Raw genomic sequence first — 15,275 nt, forward strand, 5'->3', positions numbered from 1 at the left:
TGTAAAGGCCGGCTTTCTGATACTCTCTAAATCTAGTTCATGAGATATTATATACCAATGATGAAGAACTGATCCTCAGGCAACAAATATAGCACAGACACTTTCTTATGCCTGTGAACTATTGGTTCATCTACTTCTCATCTCTAGCTACAACCCTCAACATGTCTGAAAAGTCGACATCAAGCCAAAGACAAATCTTCTTATTTGACCTCTTTTTTTGACCACATTAAAAAAAAATTGTGGGGGTAGTCCGACCGACCCTTTATGTGGGGTCTTAGAGTGGGGCAGCTGCCCCCCACACACACTGACCTCACTTAGTAAAGATCAATAGTGAGCTGCACATTCCTCAATCCAAGTCCTCAGGAGTCACTCAGGCCTTGGTATCCCAGCCATGCAAGTCATCTTGTGAATCCTTTAGCAAACTGATATTTGGGTTGAATTCCAATCATTGACATCCAACATCCAAGACGACCAGATTTGACCTGCTAGGGCACGATATGCGGTAAACCATACGGGGGAGGCAAGCTCTTGTCACTCAGCGGTATCCCCCTATAGACCATGCTAATGCAGTCACTCAAGGGCAAATTTGTCAAGCTGACATTGCTCAGTTGAGATCTAATTTTACGTGTTTATACTTCACATTTTGCCTGTGCCCTTTTTCATTTCCCCTTTCAATCACACTGTACACGACCTAGTGCACAGCAAAATGATGGGGCCCACATTGATCCCAAGGCTAGATGATTTAATGGTTGACTGACTGTTCTATTTAACCAGACAAGCATAATAAGGGGATTAGCAACCTATCAGATGACAGAGTTCAGTGTGCTTGGCTGCAGCTATACATCCTATATCACATGATTTGTTAAACACTGTTCACTGGAGATAGTATAAATGAGTCCAATTTTAGGTAAGGTAAGGTAAACAAGATTGAAATCCAAGAAAGTGTATGACATTGTTACTGCAAAATTGTTAGTTAAGAGTTTCTTAGGCTATAAAATTGTTGAGGAATTGGAAAGGACCCTTGAGGTTCATGTACCGCTTTGTTTGCAGTGTAAAACTCACACTTGTGTGTTTGAGATGCAATCACAGTGCTGACACGTCCATACAACGCCCCGGCCCCCACAGCTGGATGTGTGCAGGTGGGGGCTGATGTCATGGAGAGATGGAGGTGAAATGATGTGTTACTAGAAAGCTGAGCCACTTCACTGTGATATCACAATGCATGTCAGGCATCTTTACATACTTTTACAACTTATAGGAAAGAGGTTATCATTTTGCAACAAAACTGAAAAAGGAAACTTTATTTTATACGTTTAGATGTAATTTATAAATACAATCTAAAACCCCAAAGGGTAAGACATATTCCAAGAACAGGCCCATTAAGGTTTATTTATATGAGCCTTGAAAAGAGAAGACAACATTAAAATCATGTTGGAAAACATCTGCTTTCCGATTTCTCTCAAAGTCCCTAAATTCCTACCATCCCAAAAGGCTGCTCTGACGCTCACATGGTCTTCTGGCGTCACATGGTTACAAGTGATGATCACAATATTTATAAACTATAAAATGTAAGGTCAGTGATTTGTCCCTTGAGCAGGGACACAGAATAAATAACACTTGCTTTGATTGTATCACAAACTAAACAAGAGGAAAAGCAGACAGGCCGGAATCCAAAAGCTGAACCCTCCACAGTGAGACTTGTGAAAAACAACAGAAACGTTACAAAGAAACTGAAAGGCAGGACATTATTATTTCATATACAGCACATTTTCTCTGTCAAAGTAGAGGCAGGCAGGATAACATTTTCTGAGTTATCAGAAAGCATTTATCCTCTCTCTCTGTCAGTAAACCCAGTACGCCCCACTGACCACATCAGAAGTCATACTGGGGAAAAAAGCATCAAAGCCTTGGTTCAGGTGAGCTTAAACGGCACCTGCATGCTGAACAGTTTCATCCCTCCAGATGTCTTGAGGCCTTTCTGGACCCGGAGCCAGCACATCTATAACGGTCTCCTCCACAGCCCGGGCTCTGGTGGATAACTGCCAGAAAGAAAGCAGAGATGGAGGGGATCTGCGCCCTGCAGCCACTCACACTGAACAAAAAGTGCTGAAAGAGGCCATATGATGGCTTGTGTGCTGTGTCTTAATATATCACATCTTCACTCCCATCTGATGAATTATTCAGACGGTGTTATCTACTGTGCCTCTCACCTAAAACATCTGCCCTGCCAGCCAGCCTGTCTGCCAGCTCTGGCTTCCCTCCGTCCTGCCACAGGAAGCTTTTAGTCTGCTGCTGTCCTGTGGTCTCTGTTACAGTTAACCCCCTTCCTCTATCTCCATTTCCATCTCTTAGACTGCAGGTATAAAGGATTGAAGCAAGAGATTGCGTTACTGTGTCAAGGATCCATTTGTACAAGTTTTGGAAAAGAAAACATTTTGTTTTTGCTACTACTGTGCTAATCTCTGTGTTGTCAAGGATGGGGTTAGCTCGAAACATACAAAGTTCGTAGGTTTGTAACTGAAGGCAAAAGGGTAAGTTGTTCTCAAAAGAAAACCTTGGATGGCACAAGAAAAGATTGTCTTCACAAACATACTTGAAGTTAAAACTCTGCCTAACTTCTACTCCCAGCACAACTGGCTATGTGTTTCTTCAAGAGTTTAGAAGTTGGTTTCATAAAGTTACCCACATTGTTGGATGCTGCCTCCCTTACTAGAAAGGTACGGGGAGGGGGGAGTTTCAGACGCTGTTTGACCTCCTGACCAGGCACTTCAGATAAAGTATACAGACCCATACGGTGTCACATGAACACCAAACACTAGTCAAAACTTTTCCTATTTTATCATAACAAAAAAGTCAGATAAAACTCTTTCCACATCGGGGGGATAGTTGCATTCCAACTCTGGGCTTCATCATCAAGGGGGAGACACCAACAGAAAACACAGACCAGAGCATGTTGCACTAAATATGTTCAGTCCATTAAAGTAATGAGTGTACTTGTAGGATAAAGGTGCATGCTCACCTCCCCTTGTACTGTTTAGATCTTAGCAGAGCATGAAATGGCTAAATACCAGCATCGCCTCCTCCTCCATTCATAACTTTCAGCAGGGATGTCTGATTGAAAAAGCACCCATCGCTATTTGCTGTCCAAGGTTACAGAAGAAACACGTTGTCTGCCAGTCAGAAGAGTGCAAGGTGTGTTATTAGACCAGTAAAGTGCATCAGAGATCTCACTGCAACCTACGTCCGAGTACATTTTGATATAAAATGAAATATCATGTAGAGAGTTACGGCAGGAATGTCTGAAAGGGTCCGCAGCACCATTAGCAGAGTAAAGGGCACAACCTGGAATGCTCAAAGATATCAAATCACAGCGGTGGGGGAGGGACAGGCCGCTAAACAAGGCTCGGTCGGAGGCTGATCCCATTAATCAGTCCAACCTCTCGTACTCATGTCAGGAAGCAAACAAACATATCCGACCACTACAACAACCTGATGCACGTTAGCTGCGAGTGGAACTTTAAAGTCGACCCTTAAGTCCCGTGTCAGACGTACCACATAGCTACGAGGATTGAAATAGAATTTTATAATTAAACATGCGAGAGGGACAGGTGTGAGGTGAAGGGTGATGGAAACACACCCTGAAAAGACAACTTTGCGATTCTCACACCAACACATGAGAAACGCTGACATACGTGTAAAACATTACTCCACATGGTTTGCCAAAGCGGTTTCACAGGCTTGTGTACAGTTCAAATAAGACACTGGAAGAACAAGGCAAGGCCGCGGAGCGCTTCATACGCATGTGATGTGTTTTGATGCATGTTTCATACTGGTTAAACTCAAGGCCTGTGGGGACACTGGAGGAAATACAGAGATCTGGCCACATTCCATGTCCGCAGTCATTTCCCACATCGTGACACAGTGTTGGACTGGGAATAAGTAGAGAAGCCTGCTGTGCTCCCAGAATGCATGTTTGCAGAGTTCCCATCAGTGAGTACACAGTAATAGGACTCCCTGAAGGCCTGTATTTAACCTTTAGGTTACAAGTGGCTGGCCACACTAAAGCCAACCCCTCATCTGCCTCAGCAACACTGTTAACCCTTTTCTAACTCATCATACTTAGCAGAAGAGAAACAGTCAGATAAGATCACAAGATCTAAAAGAACATGATTGAACAACTGATGATGGAAAAGTCATGATGCAAAGCTCCTTGTGGTCAGTCTCATTCTGACCAAGCTGACATAATGACAAAACTCCAAATCCCACTACAAACAGGATGTGAAACATTATCAATGTAGCTTTGTAAATATATCACAAGTGGCTTTTGGTGAAACAGGTTGTTTACATTTGTTTTCTATACAAAAATGTACTATTTTGATCAATTTGAATATGGTGTGGAGGTTTCTACAAAGGTTTTTACATTATCTGGCTCATTTGTGGTATTGCAATAAGCATGTATCTTTGAGAAACTGAAGCACACAATATTTGGGCTAAAGTTTAAATACATTCCTTGGATTTATTGAGAGACATACAAGTATCAGCTCCAACTCTAACAGCTATGCACTTGTCACATCAATTATACTGTATCTGCACACAATCTTTGTTTGAAGTTGTGTATTGGCGGGACATCTAAACTAACATTTATGACACGATACCACAATATGGAGAGCAAAACAGCCCATAAAAGAAAATCCAAAAAGGAATACTACTTCTTTCTCACATACAATGACAGGGAGAGAGTCCTGAAGAGAACCTGACTATACAAACAGATGAAGAAGAAGGATCAGAGTAGCCTAATGCTGAGAAAATGCCCTTGGGATATGCTGACAAAATGGAAACATGTGCATATGGGGCCAGCATAAGGGATTAAGCTGTGATAAAACAGTAAGGCGCAGTATGATTTATTTCTTCTTTGTCTCTTTCGCTTCTAAACAGATGTAGTCATCTGCAACAGGTTGCTCACTGCTTTGAGCTGCTTTACAAGAAGAACCATTTGATCCTTTTGCTTGTTATTCGTTTTCGGCAGACTTGATGCAGAACAGCACTGCATCAGATAAGTGATCACTCAGCAAAGGAATGTTTCAGAGATCCAGTTAAAGTCTACAACACTGATATACTCAGGCTTTCTCTGCCAGTGACTGTCTCCCTGTTATGAAAGATATTTTTGTGAAGAAGGCCTGGATTTGAGGTATTGATATTACAGGCACCATGCTTTACCAACCAGCCAAAGCTTTTCTGACAGCATCATACAGGCAGTTCATTGTCATGGTAGCCAGAATGCAACTGCCAGCTGTTTTCTTTGTGGATCAAACCAAAAGAAAACAGCAGGCCAAGGTCAGCACAGACAGGCTTTTCTCCTACAGCAGACAGATGAATCTCCATATACAAGGCCAGAAAAACAAAACCTCTCTCTGTCACAAATGAGATAGCGCAGGCGATTATATTCCACCCTCTCGTGGAAAAATCAACCATCCTCAAAAATTAATGAAAGCTCCTATTTATCCCCAGTGTTGAATGTTTGTTGATCATTGTAGGAAATGTCTGTAGGTTGGATTCCATTCACCTGGTTTTATATGCACATTTTCAACCTTAGTGGATAAGTGACACAAATCCTGCAAATAGCTTGGCAGATGGTAGAAAAGTTGGGGTATTGACAAAAGCAACATTAACAAAGTGCAATGTAATTGAGACTTATTCAATGATTTACGACCTAATGTACAGTATGAAGCTTGTGACTTGATTATCATGAAATTCGATTGCATATTCATGGGTTTTAAATAAGGTTGAAACATTTGTATAAATATATATGCTGATCTTGAAATATAACATAAGCAAAAAAGACTAATGGTGTAAATAACATTTTACTGTTGCTATAAAAGCACTTGCTTTGTCAAACGCGTCGTTGTGGACAGAGCTTGAGAGCTATCCAAGTAAAAAGGTAGTTGGGCAGTGCACACTGAAAAGTAAGCAAAAACATTAAAATAAATCTTAAGTTGACCTCATTGACTTTTAACAAACTTTTGCATTTATGGTTTCTATCCATTAACTACCTCCCACATCTATTTGGCATTAGACTTGATTGTACTGGAGGCGGTGTGTGGGTGGGAAACTTGGAATTTCACAATAACACCTGATGCTACTGTCTTACTGGCAGCATCACATCATGAAACCGTTAAAAATACTCCTCAACTACTTGACTGTGCTGACTCTCAGCTATCACAACCTGACGCACCATGACAATTTGGACTTGTTGATATTTATGTTGCTATTCTCGTCTATCAGCTTTTCCTCACTCCTCTGGGTTCACACACAGTGTGCAGGCTGGGAGAGGATGTGTGTGCACTGGCTGCCACATTCACTAACTCTTATCTGTGGAAAGAGGCCCCCACTCACAGTCACCGGCTCACTCATGATGAGTTGTGCCTCAGCTTAAAAACTAGGAGCCATCCTCTTTTCTTTCCTCCTCTGCCATCATTAAAGACACTCACACATATGCCAGCAAGCCTTAAAATACGATCACACCCAGGTAAATAGCTGTGTTTCCATATAGGACAAAGTCCAAGACAAACATCTGTTAATGCAAGGGTAGCTCCTACACAGACAACATCTCCCACGAATACAAGCACAAGACGCACAAGCACACACCACACACACACACACACACACACACACACACAACACACACACACACACACAACACACACACCACACACACACACAACCACCACACACACACACACACACACACACACACACACACACACACCACACACACACACACACACAGAAGCTTGCACTCAGACTGGGTCACTCTTAATGACCCCTTTTACCTTGCGATAAAGACCTACTGGAGAGGGCGGAGGGCTGTTTTGTGTCTGCTCACACCCACTTTTCCCTTTAAAGAGAGAAAACTAACAACAAACCCCACGCAGGCTTAGTCATAAAACGTTTTTTATACAATTCTCTAACAGGGAACTGATAGGGTTATCCTGGCATCTTTTCAATAGGTAACCAGAACTGCGGCATACTCACATCAATGATTCATGAAGCCACGGCACCACACAGTTAATGAACACAGGGGTTGTCTCTATAACAGCCCCACTTGCGTTCGGACCCACTGAGCTGGAACAACAACTTCCTTCAGATGTAGGAACAAAGGTTTTCTTTAGGTGACAAATATTGATCCAGGAAGTGCCAGAAGAAAATCCAGAGAAACGACAGAGTTTTAAAGCTGTAGTAGATGACAGCTGGTCCGCAGGTCCACACTCTCTCTGACACTGTGTCATACTACAGCCTGCCTCTGGCGCACACACACTGAAGCTCCTCCCATCACACAGCCAGAGAGGGAGGGAGGGAGGAGAGGGGAGGGACATTTCATGATGATCTTGACTCATTTTTCGACTTTAGACAACAATGTGCAAGTTTCACTATTACTCATTTGAGAGTAGTGGAACAATTACATTTTATGGAATAGTTTACACATTGCAATTAGGAAAGGGCTTATGGCTGGGAAGCAATATAGACATTGACTTCATATGAGAAAACAGCAAAAGAAAGACTTTTATTTGCTTTTATTATTTTTAATTCTAGTTAGAATAATATAATAGCAGGTTAGGGCTTTTTTCTTTTTGATTCACATTGATTTTTAGTGTTACCTTTGGGAAATGCGGATTTTTTTTCAATTTCATTTCCACCTGTGCAAATAGATTTAACAAAACTAAACTTAAATGTGTTATTGTTGTTTCAGGTCACAAAACTGCAGATGCACTTTTGAAAAATCAATCCCACCAAAGCAAAAACAACTTTTTGAGCTTACACAAGGAAAACGTTTTTGCATCATACCATGACTAAAGTCAGTATCGTATAGAACAAAGCTTTAGAGCACTTTTTTTTTGCCTCTTCATAGAGTTTGTTTCCTTCTTACGGACTGCAAGATGTTGCCTCTCAGCCAGCTGCTTGCATCCATATAAAGACTGCCTTTAATGATTGTAATTACCAGTAACTTCAAGCTACCGGAAAACCAACAAAATGTTATATACCAAAATCACAGTCATCAATTAACTGCTTTTTATGTATTTAATGTCTGTGAGAAGTTCGACATATTGAAAGTTCACCTCAAGGCTAGAATCAAATCTTATTATTTTAAGTGTATGTAAACTTATCACAATGGTAAACTTCAGAATCTTGCTATCAGAGACTATTCACTTATTTACTAACATGTCAATTCAATGATCCTCACCATGTCTTTTACTCTCTGAGGTGGTACCATTTATTTTCGTATTACAACAATGTGTGCCTTCAAAATTACAATAATGTTGTATTATTTATAGTAACTGGAAATATAAAACCTAGAACTATACATGCTGATGAGTAAGTTTGCTACATTATTGTATATTTCAGGCTTTAAACCATCATTCAAATATTATTTTTTGATGATCAAATTATACATCCTTTATGTGCCCATCATGGTACATCTTGTGAAAAATGTTCTTTGTAAGTATAAATATGCGCTTTAGCTGTGCTTTCAGTTTGAGCATCTTTTCATTTCCAGTAAAACAAGCAGTATATCCCCAATGTTGCAACACTGCCCCCCTGCTGGCATTACATACAACTAATGCTTTAATATTCTTTCAATGACAAATCCAGCAGAGAACTCGGATGGTGAAAAAGGCCTACGTTTTTATAAACAATACACATTCAATTGGCAATGAAAACAGTTTTCAGGCTGTGACACTGAAAGTAGAACGGAATCTCAGAAGGAGCAGCTTCATGATATGGAATATTAAAAAGGGGGTAAGCGGCTCGCATTAACCTTATACTGCTCTTGATGTTTAATCAAAAGGAGTCTGTATTTCTTTGGTTACCAGTACCTTGATATAATTAAATCTCAATGATGTTATAAGATGTAAAACATGTATTCAAATAGCAATATAGAGAGAAAAGGAGACATGAGTGTTTGAGTATATTCCAATGAATGTACACCAAAAAGTGCTGTTAAAGTGTTACTAAATAACTTCACATGCCTTCTCCAAAAATAGAGAGAAGTGTAAGACAGAAGTGTTGAGACGGGGACGCCAATTTCTAAAATAGCAGATGCTAATTACATACTTTAGGCAACTGCTAAGGACGGAGGGAGACGCAATGCCAAGTTTGAGGTGTTGGGATCCTGAATGTCGGCTCAGTGTTTCTGTGCAGAGTCAAGATTCCTCGCGGTTACCTGAGACGTACTTATGCCAGCACAAGGGTACTCAGTGGATGTCTTATTTACAGCCCATGTCATTCAGATATTCCCTTCCCTGTTGGACGGGGAACACACCTCTTGTTGAGCCGGACCATCTGCCACTGCCATCCAGATGACCTTTTGTAAACAATTCATAGAACATAGAGGAGTCCTGCAGCAGACGTCTAAACACGTGGCTCACACCAGTCAAACACACTGCCCTTGTTCATTGCTTGTGACCCTGTTGAGGTGGCTGTTCTTAAAGTGTCGCTTCTTATTGCCTCCATTCTCCCTATCTTTACACAAACTACAGCCGACTAGTCACAATTAAAAAAGAAAAGGAGAAATACTCTTTTATAGGAAATGATGGAAGATCAGACATTTTAGATGTTAATCATATGCTATTTTTGTAAATCATTCATGGTTATCCGTACATATTAAGAGAGGTAAGACATTTTATACAGTGCTTAAAAATGTGGTTCGAAAGTGTCCAGAATGTGTTGTTTTGTATTGAAAATGTAATTCAACCTTTTTATGCAATTATAAAGTGCTGAATAATATTCTGAAAAGACGGTTTTACTATTTTTATTTCTGTTGCAATATCCATATCATCTCAAATGTAAAAGGAAATGTTATTAGAGTAATTGATGATTATGTTATTTTGTACTGTATGGTGATCCAAGTCACATGATGACAACATGTATTTAATCACACTGGAAAAGCAGCCAAGACACCACCCTGATAAAGTCAAACATGTTTGGACTACATGAGAAAGTTGGATTGTTCTGCTCAGGATGTTTCACACTCAGCTGGCAGAAGTGTTGACAGATCATTCTATATAAATGAATAACAGTCTGGGCATCACAGCTCTGCGATAAGCCCTCTTGTTTCACATATTAGCTTAATGGAAACAGAGCAGATAGCAGCACTAGGCTACTTAGAGTCAGCGAGGACGACAGAAGCGCTGAAGACAACTGAGCAGCTCTGACACCAAACTCTCAGCTTCATGTTATCACTTCTGTGTTGAGCTGTTACTCTGTTTGACTGTGTCATCCAGACCAATCTAGGTATTACCGCAGCAATGTTTGTGTTAACACAGCACTGTCCAATGTGTTGAAACGCTGTTATTTTGTGATTCATGTGACATCTGACTGATAATAAACAACATAGTTCCTTCTTCTTCTTCATCATCATCATATGAGCTCTTTATTATAAGGAACTGCCCATTTGATATCAGAATCAGAATCAGAAACAGGTTTATTACCAGGTAGGTTTACACGTACGAGGAATTTGACTTGGTGTCATGGTGCATAGAAACAAGAATTACAAACACAGGTAGAGAACTAAAAAAATATTTAAAAAAGTTAAAATATAACAGTATGGGTAACAAGACCTTATTAGGTTTTCAGCTCTAAAAATCATTATTTACAAGAAGTGAAAGATATTTAACCTTTTAGCAAAAATGCTGAAAGGCACTTAAGCATATGTTCATTACTTAGGTAAGCATCTGTTCATTGTAACAGGATCCCAGTAAGTAAACCATCTCTTAAGTTCTAAAAGCAAAATAGCTACCAAAGTCTTAACTACTCAGTCAAGGTCGCACCTTGTCCTCACAGCACTTATGTTTGTCCTTTGGCCTGATTTTTCAGCCTCAGCCTTAATGTGAAACCAGGACACTGTAAACACTCCCACTTATGTTTCGTTATACGTATACAGTGATTGAATGTGAAACCCCTTTATATACAGTTCTGTAAAAGTTGGTATTGGGCAATGGCAAATTATAATGTCATCATGATGTGTTCAAATCTAATCCTGTGAAATGTCATTTATGATGATAAACTAAATACAGTGGTTTAAGGGACAAGTTTTCCTGGAGCCTTGTACGCCAGCTTATATTGTTTGCTGATCCGATAAATGATCCGAGCCGTGACTAAGAACAAGGACCGGTCCTTAACCGGAATTTTGTAATCCATTGAACCCCTAGATTCAGACCTACCTAAATCATGGTATGTCTTTTAATTTTGATGAACAAAACCCTGAATTTACAATGAATAAGATACATGTTTAAGCTTAATTCAATTATTTGTAGTATAGGTGAATGAGTTCTCCAGGAAAGTACCATCTGAGGTGGCAGTGTGACCCACATTTGAGGTGAGTGACTCATTTTGGCATTGAGTGTGACTGGTTCAGCATGTTGGATGGTGTGTAATAGACCCAGCATATGATCAATCACGCTCTTGTCAGATGGGCTGGGGTATGTATGTGAGATGATGAGGCTTTTCATCCTGAGCTCTGTCTGTTTGGGAAACATTTAATCTGATGGCATGACTAGAGCAAATGTTTGGTGTGATGAGTGCCCTCTGGCAGGGAGGTGATGCCAATGAACAATCCCTGGAGAGTGTGTATGTGTGTGTGAGAGATAGAGCTTTACAGCCATCTACATGACTCACCCCTGGTCCTTTCATTAGACTGTTGCATACATGCTCATTTGCTCTATGTCACCTTACTATCTCTTACTCACTAGTCTGAAACTGCATAAGTTCCCCCAGTATCACCAGTCACATGTCTGCTACATCATCATGCTGTGTGTGCAATTTATCAAATCATGCCCTTTTCCAGGTGTGCTTGTTCTGCATGTGGTGGTTTTCCCCTCGGTCCTTCCTAATTTGTGTTATCTTTATAAAGAGGAATATGTTAGTGGTCAGTGTCTTTGACTGCCAAACTATTTATTGGATTAACGATTTGTCAGACCAGAGCCAATGGCACAGCTCCAAAGAAAGTGGGCCTGCTTGATATTCACCATACAGAGCAAGAGGAACAGCTCGATGCTCCTCAGGTGGCCCTCTATATCCGTGGCAGCAGCTCAACTTTCCTGGATTAATTACCTTAAATCCCCCTCCCCCATGCAAGCGCCCCACTACCACATACAGCTACAAGCATGTCATCTGTGTAATAGAGAGGGAATTTAAATCAAGCAATTATTTATTTTTTAATTGGCAAAAAATTTGATTCACCAGTCCAACAACGTCTATACACCTTATCAAAGCTTTTTTCAGAGAGTAACATGGTGAGCAATATGACTGTGATATAATATTTCACTTATGGATAAATAATAAAAAAGTAAATATTGATAATTTATTATATTTGTAGGAAAAAAACACTGTTCTCATATTTGAGAACTTTCTGGATTGGAGTAAACTTGAGGTAATTTAATATCTTGAGTGTTTTATAAGACAAAGCAATGCATTTAAGTCGCCAATGGCTCCAGGAATTTTGACGGGCATTTTTTTTTATTTTCTAATGTTTAATAAACCAAATTATTAAATTATTTAACAAAACATGTAAATTGTAATTGCAGGCCTATATGATACAATAATATATTACATATATGAGATACAAATCGACCATCACCACAGGAGATGTTCAAGCCACTATACCTGAAAAGATCTGACCAGATTCAACACTTTACACTTAAAGGTGGGGTAGGTAAGTTTGAGAAACCGGCTCGAGATACACTTTTTGTTATATTCCATGGAATGCTCTTAACATCCCGATAGCAATGAATATCTTAAGTGCTTTGACAAAATATCCATAACAAAATGTCATCTGTGGAAGCCGTAGTACTGTAAAAAGCACGACCAATCATTTAGCCGGCCCGGCTAAAATATCTGGATGGCCTACCTGCCTGTCAGCCTTCCATCTGTGCACAAACTTATCTCTTGCCCTCATTGGTCATGTGCGCGTTCGTGTGTGTTGGAGGAGGGGCTCTGTAAGGAAGTGGCAGATTTTTTCGGTTGTGTATTTTCAAATTCTAGCGCACTCGAGCTGGTTTCTCCAAAATGACATACCCCACCTTTAACCTAGAAAATAAGTAATTTTGCAATTACTTTAGATCCCACAGCACATTAACACAATTTATTACCTAGGTAGTTAGACCTTAAGGTCAAACACAATCTTGCCCAATGGGCAGTTTCATTCCTTTATAACACTTCACTGATGAGGGGACATTACCTCATCCCCTTGAGAATATCATGAAGGTAAAAAATCACCAGCAGGAGATTTTGCTTTCAGTTTCAGGCGTAAATTAATTACAGACATGCTGTGGCTGGATAGCCTATTTTTCAGCAAATGCAGAAGAATAATGGCCCTCAAGGATAATATGCTGTGTCAACAAACCAATTTACCTTCCACTGTAAACATGACCCCTTCCCTATGGGAAATCCTAAAAATGACCCTTAAAGTATCACATGGTTTCTGTTGACTTCTAATCCAAGCTGGGACAAGAGAAATGTTATAGTCCTAATATCTGAGGGACATGGACTTATGCGATGAGTGGATTAGCATTAGACAAAAGGAAGTGGAAATGAGTGACGAATCAAACACAGGGAAAATCCTGAGGATGAATTTAGTTATAAGCTCATCAACATGTGGGGCAGACGAGCATGTGAAATATTAAGTTAGCATCTGATATAGAGCAAGAGTTAAGGTTAACAACTCCTAAAAGAATCACCTGCTGAAGATGTACAAACAACCCTGTGTGGTCCTGTGCTAGAACTACACATCCCATCAAAAGACAATGACGAGGAAGAAAAGAGTTTGACTAAGCATCTACGTAACGCACCGTAAAACCCCTACATTTCTGAAGCACTCAAAAAATCTGCATGCAGATAACACCCCCCGCATCATTCAGCTCGTCTACATCACTGTCATTGTACAACGCCCAGTTTTTGGGGGAAGTGAGACATTTGTTCCAGGGAAGTAAAATAATTATATACCTAATGAAAATCCATACTTTTTTCAAAATAAAAAGTATAACAGAGCTAAAGGATTATCATAGAAGTGAATACAAAAAGAAGATTACTATAATCTCGAATGAAAGATGCACAGCAGATGAGAAATCACTTCACAACCAAAAAGGTAATTGCAGCTTTCACGACACATGCTGAATTACCCCTGAGCCAGCACGCGATCCGTCTCATCTTTACCATGGAAACCAACACTATACTACAGTTGATGCACACACACTGAGAGAGCAATTACCATGGCATCCAGCACTGTGGCGGCAAGAAGCTTTCTGCATACAGACCAATTGACTCCACTGGACACTCAGTCAAACCTCTGTCTATCACTCCCTTTACACTCCTCCCTCTACTACCTTCCTGCTCTCTTTTTTTACAAAGAATGTTTTTTTGTCATGAAAAACAGAATAATTACCTTTTATCAGCAGAGGACAGGGTCTTGCAGTGCCCAAAAGAGCGGCTCTCTGTCGGAGTGAGGACAGAGGAAAAAGAAGCTCTGCAGGGATCCCCGAGTGATGGCCCAGGGATGCAGCTGAACCGGCACCGCACGCACGCATCCACCACCACTATCACCACCAGCGAGAGCAGCGGCAGCAGCAAAAATAGGAAGGGGAGGGGAATGAAATATAAAAGGCAGGGAGAGGGGGTTGCTCTATCAGCAGCAGAAAACATTACATCATAGGCTGGATGTGGAAGGGTGGGAGAGGAGTGGACGGAGAAAGGGAGGTGCTCCTTGTAGCTGCACTCTCTCTGTCACTGTTGAGCTTGTTCAGTGCATGCACAAGTCTAAATTAAATATTTATGATCTGGTAACTGTAAAATGCCCTCAGTGGTTAGAGCCAGACCTATGAAATAATTAGATCAACTGCTCTTAATTGTGTATGATCTCTGGGGTTTGGTGTCAGAATGGATATAATATGATGGGCCTCTAAAATGGTGGCTTATCCTTTGAGGTGAAGGCTGTTGTGTGTTTGTGTGTGTGTCCAGAAGAGCCCACAGAGTGTGTATTCTGTTTGGTAATTCAATTGCACACCATGTGCTTTTTTACCAGTACTCAAAAAGCATGTTGCATATTCAACCTCTGAATAAGTCATTGGAGATTCCTTGGGGCAGTGTTTGGATACAATTGTTTGGACAATGATTATATTTAGAATTGACTGTCACAATACATTTGGCAAAAGTGAAGATGCTGATGCTTTGAGCACATTTGGGTGACAGAGTCTGACCATAAGGGGACGGATGTAACAGCTGCTTTT

The 15,275-nt window shown here is 40.4% G+C and overlaps 1 protein-coding gene across 1 annotated transcript in view; it reads right to left on the reverse strand.

Annotated features, from left to right (window-relative positions):
- sema4ba (sema domain, immunoglobulin domain (Ig), transmembrane domain (TM) and short cytoplasmic domain, (semaphorin) 4Ba) overlaps window positions 1–14,543 on the reverse strand; it is a 52,374-nt gene extending 37,831 nt beyond the window's left edge. Inside the window, 1 exon segment of the mRNA XM_034233676.1 lies at window positions 14,435–14,543. The gene's annotated coding sequence lies outside the window, so the exon portion shown is untranslated.
- Window positions 14,544–15,275: the final 732 nt, after the last annotated feature.

This window comes from Gymnodraco acuticeps, unplaced genomic scaffold, assembly GCF_902827175.1.
Source record: "Gymnodraco acuticeps unplaced genomic scaffold, fGymAcu1.1, whole genome shotgun sequence".
Lineage (NCBI taxonomy): Eukaryota > Metazoa > Chordata > Actinopteri > Perciformes > Bathydraconidae > Gymnodraco > Gymnodraco acuticeps.